The sequence below is a fragment of the Miscanthus floridulus genome, chromosome 7 (genome assembly GCF_019320115.1).
Source record: "Miscanthus floridulus cultivar M001 chromosome 7, ASM1932011v1, whole genome shotgun sequence".
Classification (NCBI taxonomy): domain Eukaryota; kingdom Viridiplantae; phylum Streptophyta; class Magnoliopsida; order Poales; family Poaceae; genus Miscanthus; species Miscanthus floridulus.
In genome coordinates this window covers 143,414-153,587 of record NC_089586.1, presented here as the reverse complement: position 1 = coordinate 153,587, position 10,174 = coordinate 143,414, and positions in this window count along the sequence as shown.

The following is a 10,174-nucleotide window of genomic DNA, read 5'->3' as shown; positions in this document are numbered from 1 at the left end:
ATCTCCATGGAAGCAAATCTGCATGCATGCAAGCAAATAAGGAAGAAGTATGTGTACATGTACGTGCAGGCCAACTTCAGATAGCTGCGGCACTTGCATGTGCACACACACATATGGCATCAAGCACGCTTCGGCCACGCCCCATCTGCTCCGCCGTACAGCATCGTTTCTCCGACCTCAATGATCTCACCGAATCTCCTAAGGCCGATCACTAACATAAGGACGGCGTCGTCCGGACTACTTACTCCGACCACCTGTCGCGTCGCAACGATGGTCGCCACGGAGAACAGCGCCGTGACACCCGCGACCGCCTCCATGACGACAGCTCGAGCGCCTGGCAATCTCGTCAACGCCAGATAATGCCATACGCCGCCGACCGAATACATTTTCTCCAAATCTCCAATGCGTTCGCCGAACACGCCGAATACATTTTCTCCAAATCTCCAATGCGTTCGCCGAACACGTTTCTCCAAAATCGCCGAACACGATTTCTCCAAATCGCCAAATACGTTCTCTCCAAATCGCCAAAAACTTTTCTCCTAGAATGCCGACGGCGGCACCCTTCACCAAAATCAACATCGTATTCCCGCTGGGATCAATCTATGGCACGGAGTCTTCTCTTCCGTGTATGTTCCTGTTCTGTGGTGGATAAACGATCGATTTGCTGCGCAAGCGAATCAAAGGCAGGAGACGGGGTTTGATTATCGGCGGCTACCACAGGACTGCCTGGTCTAGAATCGAGCAGCGGTCCCGGCGTTGGTAGCGTCGAGCGGCACCCGTGTAGAAGTTCAACTCCCGTGATGTCTGACGGTGCTACTCCCGCTCACCAAGGCGTCAAGATTTGTCATGACACTGCGAGACTTGGATGGATTTGCATATTATTGGTGCAGATCACCGACATGCAAGGCAGCTCATCAACAGCCAACAAAGCGATGCAAATCTTACAAAGCCGTGCAAGACCCCTGGGCGCTATCTAGAGTCGGACAAGATTCTGGATACGGATCCTGGATTCGTACTCAGCACGGACCTAGCGACTAATCTGTTACAGCACCATGAAGATAACATCATGCAAGTCAAGCCGGGACATGTCTGAGATCAACTTGCATGAACATGCATCACGTGTAGGCTTCACGTACTTGCAGCTACGTGGCCACGTTTGATCTACAAGCAAGCAAAAGGAAGACGCAGGGCCATGCAAGTTATTAAATATTTGATTTACTTGGCGCATGCATACCTGTATGTGTATGAATTCAAGTCGGATTCGTCGGCAACATGAATGTCAACTACGAACAGAGCAGCTGTTTCCACGCCGGAGCAGAGCACTCTTGACTTCAACATCAACGGCATTGACGCCGACAACTTCACCACGTCTGTGCTCTGGACTTCGACAAGCTACGTCAGATTCCACACGTCTGTGTAGGCTCCAGCCTTTCACAGTACAGGTACTCTAGCCTTTCACAGTACAGGTACTCCACTACGCCCGTTCGACTGCGACTTCGTATCTGCCTGAGCCGCCAGGCGAGCGGTCTACTCAGACATCGCGATGCGCCGACTACTCCACTCGGTCGTTAGTTAAGCCAAGTCACGCTTTAATATTTTTCTAAATATTCTCCAATCTCCGTATATCGCCATTATTTTTCTCCGAGCCGTTTTCACCATATTTGCTCTCTAAACGATTTTTCGAACCCTCGAACAGTCACGTTGATGCTCGGACGCCTCTAGAGATGGCCCTGTCTCCGGCTCTCCCTACACGTGCTATGGGCTCCGCTCTCTGCGTTATGGGTGGTCGGCAGTGGCTCCTTGGTCACGCCTGTTCCTCCTACACGTGCACGGGCTCCACGCTCGACGTTATGGACTATGGGCTAACTAGGGCTGGAGACTCAGCTACACACTAACTGGTCGGGCGGTTTATATTAAATATAAATATATTTTCACACCAACTGATCGCCGAACTGCATACGTCGTTTCATCACCATTGCTGATTTTTCTCCGGAGTTTATTTATTTTTACATCATGTACTACCCGTTCTACATGTTTGTATTGCAGGATCATCGTCTCGGTTCCCTCGGTGCTCGTATCTTGCTACGTCTCGTCGGTGTGCTATCAAGCTGCTCCATGCTGTTCGGATCAGGGTGCTGATTTTGGGCAGCACGTCTAGGGTCTTGATACGCGCATGTCAGACGACGTCGGCATGCTTTCAGACTTCTTTGACCCTGCTACAAGATTCATTCTTCATCTTCCAGCAGGCTCGGGGACTAAGTGGGTACACTTTACCTTGCAGTGAACGTGCTTGTTCTTATCTCGAGGCTACGCTCGAGGACTGTGAAAGCTCTAGTTTGGTTTTGGTTAATTGATGAAACCCTAAGTGCTAACCTAGTTTATCAAAGTGATTATGAGATAGGTAGCACTACTCCAAGTGATGAAGCAATGACGAAGATCATGACAATGGTGATAGCATGGTGATGATCAAATGCTTGAACTTGGAAAAGAAGAAAGAGAAAAACAAAAGGCTCAAGGCAAAGGTATAAAATGTAGGAGCCATTTTGTTTTAGTGATCAAGACACTTAGTGAGTGTGATCACATTTAGGATAGATAGCCGTACTATTAAGAGGAGTGAAACTCGTATCGGAATGCGGTTATCAAAGTGCCACTAGATGCTCTAACTTATTGCATATGCATTTAGGATCTAGTGGAGTGCTAACACCCTTGAAAATATTTGTGAAAATATGCTAACACATGTGCACAAGGTGTTTGCAGGGTTGAGATGGGTTTGGGTCCCTCTCTCCCTCCCGGCGAGCTTGCGAGGCGGGATTCGGCGCTTTCGGGAAAATGAAATGTCTATTTTCTATTGCGTCGGATGCAAAATTCTTGGTGGTTGGCACATTTGAGCAAGGGTGAAGAAGTTAGAGTTGAAATGGAGTTGGTTGAAATGATGCTGGCATCGGTCTACTGACCGGACGCTGAGTCACTCAGCGACTGGACGCTGAAAGGCTGCGTCCGGTCGAGCTGGCAGAAAGGTCGCCAGTTTCGGTGTTGCACCGGACGCTGGACCTGAGATGCAACGGACGCTGGTTTCTGCGTCCGGTCAAACTGACTGGTCTGCACAGTGGCTAAGGGTTGAGCACCAGACGCTGGCTGCGTCCGGTCAAGGTGGACCGGACGCGTCCGGTCAGAAAAATATGCCTCGGGGAGCTTACTGGAAATGATCGGACGCTGGGGCTTCAGCGTCCGGTCAGTTTTAACCGGAGCGTCCGGTCAACTTCGTAGCCGTTGAAATCTGACGAACAGCGTTTGAAGCTGATGACGCATGGCGTCCATCGGGTGACCGGACGCTGAGGGCCAGCGTCCGGTCGGTATGACCGGAGCGTCCGGTCAGAGCGTGTTTTGCCCAGTGAAGGGGTACAACGGCTCTATTTGATGGGGGCTCTATTTATAGCCCCATGGCCGGCTCAAGGGATAACTCTTGCACATTTTCATTGACATAACAACCTTGTGAGCTTAGCCAAAGCCCTCCCACTCATCTCCATCATTGATTCATCATCTTTGTGAGATTGGGAGAGAATCCAAGTGCATTGCTTGAGTGATTGCATCTAGAGGCACTTGGTATTCGCGTTGCGCTGCGGATTTCGCTTGTTTCTCTTGGTGGTTGCCACCACCTAGACGGTTGGAGCAGTGGTGGAGGATCGGCACGAGTTGGTGATTGTTCGTGGCCGTCTCCGATGATTGTAAGGGGAGTTGTACCTTCCCTAGCGGAGTGCCGAAAGGTAACTCTAGTAAATTGCTCGTGTCATTGAGTTACCTCACTTGTGGGTCAGTTCTTGCGGTGTCCAATCATATGGACGAGGTTTGTGAAACACCTCTTAGCCGCCGAACCACCAAGTATTGGTCGGCACAACGGGGACTAGCGTGTTGGCAAACACGTGAACCTCGGGAGAAAAATCGATTGTCTCTTGTCATTTGCATTCTCCCGGTGATTGACTTGATCTTCATCTTGTGATTGGTTCATCCCCTACACGGCGGTATAATCACCCTACTTGCTTGTTTACATTCTTACAAACTAGTTGATACAAGCTCTTTAGTGTAATTAGAATTGAGAGCTTGCTTTGTTATTTACATCATCTAGTTGAGCTCTTTAGACTAGCAAGTGTGTGTGCCTAAGTAATCATTGCAACTAGAATTGTTGGATAGGTGGCTTGCAACCCTTGTAGAGCTAGAGCAAGTTTGCATTATACTATTTGTCATACTAATCAAATTGCTCTAGTTAATTTGTAGATTTTTAAATAGGCTATTCACCCCCCCCTCTAGCCATATTAGGACCTTTCAGACTGGTTGCCTGCTCGGCTGGTTTTCTACTTTCTGACCCTAGCACCACATGACTACGTCACCTACTGTCAGGCTCGGGGACTAGCTATGGGGGTATGGCCCCCAAGACACGGGCCACACCATCGGAGGTGGCCCAGCCGACAAGATCAAGACGTGCACGTCGCTGCTCGGCGTGTACCGCAAGACATTGTATAGTACCAAATAGGATACTTACCTTGTAACCCTACCTCCTCCAGAGTATATAAGGAGAGGTAGGGGTCCTCTAGCGGATAGGCTACATCAAGCTACTTGATTGTCTAGATCAATACAATACACCAAAGACACAAGACGTAGGGTATTACGTCGATCAGACGGCCCAAACCTGTCAAAATCGCTGTCTCTGCGCCTTGTGTCACCATCCGGTTCCTGATCACGCGCACCCACACTGACAAATCTACCATCGTGGGATACCCCTCGATGGACTGCTGAGCATATTCTGTCGACAATGCCAAACCCTAAAACCATAGAGTTCCCCTTTGGAGAAGATAAATAGTGCCATCTCGAAACCCTAACCTTAACACAGTTAAACCCTAACCCATCCCAATCGGTCAAAACCGAGAAGAGCAAATAGATCCAAATCCGATTGGGGAAGAAGGGGAAAGGGAGACCTACCTCGCCGCTGCACTGCGTTGCTGTCACGCCGGCGCACGGGGAAAAGAAAGGGCTGAGCCAGGGGCACTGCTCGTTAGGCTCCGGCCAAAGAGGCACCGCGGCCAGGCCACTCGATGGCGGCGCGCTCACCCGCTGGGGAGCACGCACGCCGGCGAGGGGGCCGGCAACAGCGCCGTTGCTCCAGCGCTTCGCCTGCTCGTCGCTCGTTGCTACGGTACTAAAGAGAGAAGAGAGAGCGGTGAAGAGAGAGAGAGAGAGAGAGAGAGAGAGAGAGAGAGAGAGAGAGAGCAGAGGAGAAAGTGAGCTAGGGTTTCAGTTGGAGGCCGGCGTTGGTGGTTTTTATTCACCCGAAGTCGACGCGCGACCATCCGATGCTGGATGAACGGCCGAGATCAAGCGGGCCAGCGATGCGGCCTAGGCGGGCGAGCGCGCGAGGCCGAATTCCTGGCCCAGGCCCAGGTTGCGGCCTGGGTGCGGGGGAGCACGCAGGAAGGGCGCGTGCATCCGTTGGCCATGGGCCGTTTCTGCTGCTATGGGCCGAAATGGCAAAACACACTGAAAATGAATATCTTTTTGTTTTATTTTTTTCCAGAAACCTTTTTTGATACATATTTGATGAATTTCAATTGAATTTTGATGTCCTACTCTGCACAATTTTGATCCAACGACAATTTTGTTCAGAGAAAAGTAAAGTTCTATAAAGTTTCTGGAAAAATAATAATGAGAATATTTACGCTTCCTGCTGCGTATGTAAAGATGTTATTTTCATTATTAAATTTGAACCAACGGGATAATTTAATTTTGAAAAATAGATATGTTTTAATTGATCATAATATTGTTATTATTCTGACCAACGTTGATTAATGGCAATATTATGATGTTTTGTCTTGCATTAATTCTATTTCTGCCCAACGGTGATGTAGAATTAGTGTAGAGAATAATTGTATGTTTTAATTTTGACCAACGTTGGAACTAAGGCATGCAATTGTTATTGTTATTATTTATGTTCTCACGCTATTTGAATTGTGTTTTCAGGCGGATACAACTTGTTGAGTTGTATCAAAGAGATCCCCACTCTAAAAGGTGATAATTACATTGAGTGGAAGAAAAAGATCGACCTGGCTTTCCTCCATTAGAGCTCTCAGATTTAGAACAATGCAGACATTGCATAAAAGGAAAGTATATAAAGAAAATTAAGAAAGATGCCAAACGAAGCACAGGAATTCTACAGATTATTCACACAGACATCTATGGTCCCTTTCCTGTAAAGAGTGTGAATGGTTATGATTCATTCATAACATTCACAGATGATTACTCCCGTTATGGCTATATTTATCCAATCAAAGAAAGAACAGAAGCATTAGATAAATTTAAGATATTTAAGGCAGAAGTTAAAAACCAACACAACTTTAAGATTAAGATAGTCAGGTCTGACCGTGGAGGGGAGTACTACGGTCGATATACCCCATATGGCCAAGTTCCTGGACCTTTGTAAGGTTCTTATAGGAGAATGTCATAGTAGCCCAATATTCTACACCGGGCGAACCTCAGCAGAATGGAGTAGCTGAAAGACACAATTGTACACTGATGGATATGGTGCATAGTATGATAAGTTACTCCACCTTATCATTAAGCCTGTGGATGGAGGCGTTAAAAACCGCCATTCATATTCTCAATAGAGTACCAAGTAAGTCGCTGCCCAAAACACCGTATGAGTTGTGGATAGGAAGAGTACCCTCACTAAACCACTTGCATGTGTGGGGGAGCCCTGCTGAGGCTAAAGTATTTAACCCGAACATTGGGAAGCTAGATCCCAAAACAGTGAGTTGCCATTTCATTGGCTACCCAGAAAAGTCAAAAGATTTTTATTTCTATTGTCCAAATAGACATACAAAGTTGTGGAAACGAGACACGCTATCTTCCTAGAGGATGAGATGATGAGGGAGAGCATGTTAGCTCGAGAAATTGACCTTGAAGAGAAGCGGGTGTATGCACCCACTCCAATGATTCATGAGCCATTTTTCTCACTACCTACTGTCGCTGCACCGACAGTGCGAAACACTGTGGTGCCAGCACCTATTGTTATTCCGCCTGTGGCAATAATGAATAATGATGAGGAACCTGTTCTTTAGGATCCTATAGAACCTATTGTCACAAATGAGAGGAAGCAACAACAGCCTCAAACAGAAGATGTGCCAAATGTGTGTAACACCCCGGTGTTACATTGTAATGTTTTTCTTAAACAATTTGTAAGCATCTAGAATTATGTGCATATGTGTATGACAAAGTATAACTCGATGTTCGGCACTTGAAACATTCGTACGAAACATGAGTCCGTGGTTACGTTTCGTATAATACTGTGTAATCGCATTGTTCTGGAATCTAAAAGGGCTAAAGGACGTTGGCTAACGGTGATAAAACTAGGTGTGGTCGGACAAGGATAGCTGGCTAGTACCTTGAGTAGGCTGGGTTTGGATTCCGACGCGGAACCATTCGTTTCAACGTCGTTCGCGTAAGTCTCGGAAGTGGCCGACGATGCCACTTTTAACTAACTCTGTGGAACGATTGGCTTAAGAAGCAGCGCGATGTAATGACTGCGGTCGATAGCTTGATGAACCTTCATGTGCATCGAGCAATTGGTTTAGCGATTGGAGCATTGCGTACAAGGTTTCTCACTGCTTTAAAAAGCATGCGTGTCACTAAAATTGGCACTGGGCGCGGTCATCGTGGCCTGGCACGCTGCTGGCACTGCCAGCGCTCTGCCGTGTCGACCACATTCACACGCGCACCACGTCCATCGTCCCGCTGGCCACGTGCGCTGCTCTGGCATCGCGCGCCAAGGCCGACTGCCACCGCGCTGTCCGCGAACCCAGTCACTGCCGGTCACGACCACGCTGCTGCCCGCCGACCAAACTGTCGCGCCATACCTTGCTCTACACTATCTTGGCCAGGAGCGCGCTAGGTCATTCACTGCACGTCGCTAGCGGCTAAGGCCAGCTCTACTCCGTTGACCCCTTGGCTATGCGCTCGAAGGACGTCCGCCTGCCCCTCCATACCCTCCGCGTCGCATCGCTCTGCGTCGGTTGTCTGGCGCTGCCCGTAGCAATGGTGCCATACCGTGTTCACCGCTTTGCTGCAGTGGCCGTGTAGGCAGCCGTCTGTGGGTACGTCCCGCCTATCCCGCTGTTCCATAGTGGTGATGTTGTCCCGTGCGTTGACGCCGCAGACAAGCCGCGCCATGACCTCCCCTGTCTCCATTGTCTCCTTGGCCATCATGATGATTTCCCCCAATTCGCCTTAACCGTAGCAGTAGACTCCAATTCGTCTTAGGCTCGGCTTCGTTAGGCATCTGGCTATGTCCCGTCCCCACCTTGCTGTGTATGTCCTTGCACAAGGCCGGAATTTCATAATTCCGCATCACCAGCTCCATAAGGCCAGGCGGACGCCCTCCAACGGCGAGCCAGCCACACAGTGCATCTCGTAGCGATTCAGTACACCCACAGTCTTGCCGTATCCTCCTGAGCACCCCGTGCACCTCAGCCGTAGCATCGCAGCAGGCCAGCCCCCACCGCCGTGGTAGTGCCACCGTCAGGCACCGCCGCACCGCCGCGAGCGCACGTGGCTAGCTCAGCTTAGACCACCTCCGACCAAACCGTCAACGTGAAGGTATCCGTGGGAACTCCCTAGTGCTCGCTAGCTCATGTGTTGGCCTTGCCGTCACTGTTGCTTACGGGAATGCACCCGCCTTTGTAGGTCAAGGGCCACCGCCAGGGAGGGAGTTCGTGATTGCGCCTCTGCTTGCCGTGTCACCTCCAGTAGCTTCTACTTGTCGTCAAGGTACCTATCGACCCCTTAGGTAGGCAGTAGAGGTTTGGGTGAGGCCGGCGTGGTCGCTCAGTGCCCGCGCCGTCGTGCCGGTGCACGCCCTGGGGGCCAGGGACTTAGTCACGGTAAAGACATAGAATTGGGAGGGTGCATATGGAAAACGGTAGACTAAGGGAATAGTGCTCTGGTGCTCACCGAGATTATCTAGGACGTCGGGGGTGCCCGTGCATATTTGCCATCTGGGCCGCGCCTCCGCGTGGGCCGCACGGGCGGGATGGCGCGCTAGGCCGAGCCGTGCGTGTGGGCCGACGAAGGAGAATTCGGTTTTCCTTATTTCCTGAGAATAGAAATGTTTATTTATTTTCTGTTATGAATCCAACTTCGATAAATCGTAGTAAATTGAATGGTTGTCCAAAAATAGTGAAACTAAGTTGGTTAGGATCGCAAAAATATCATCTATCTGTTAGTGTAGTTAGTTCATAGCTAGCTATTATGATTATAGGCTCATAAATTCTAATTAGAAGACTTAGCATTATGCAGATTAATGTTTGTAGGAATTCTTGCGGTAAATCAGTAATAGTTTTAGCTTTAGAAATTTTACAGTATGTTCACTAGGATATTATGTACTTGCTGTAAAATTGGTAGCCGTAGAGCGAGTTGCTTAATAGCGTAGTTATTATCCTTGCTTTAATGTATGTATCGTAAATTGGCATTAGGGTAGGAATATTCGTAGTCGCTGTAAGAATGTATGTCATGTTCATACTTGTTAGTGGTGCTGGTACGTAGCTTAGCCTTCAGTGGGTAGATCTCACTTAGTAGTTTAGTAGATGTACCTTTGCATTTAGGGTTGCTATTGCCGTAGTGTTAATCATTGCATCATCATTTTATGTAGATCACGAACAGGTAGACTTTGTACCCGTCTGGGAGCTGAAGTACAACGAGGTGATCGAGGAGTACAAGGAGGAGCTCTTTGCATCGGAGGGAGCCTAGGAGCCTATTGGTACTGACCTTGCTAACCCGACACCAGCCCAAGGCAAGCCCCAATGCATAATCCCTATTTTTAAATGACCACTGAATATATTTATATGATATGCATTTACGTTACAAGCATTTTATGGAAACCACATGCATAAATATATCCACCATGAGTCCTACTAGTACAGGCCGAGTAGCTGCTATGCTCAGGATGTCGGTAGCATGAGTAACCTGTCGTTACTCGCAAATATGTGATTAAACTATGATATCATGATGAAATAATGGAAAGGAAAATGGTGACTGGGGCAGGGATGTCGATTTGGTACTGGTGGGTGTGAGCAGTTGTATCCTGCGGCCAATAGGGCATAGCCCGGTTACACTTTTTCCATGTCTATGTCGA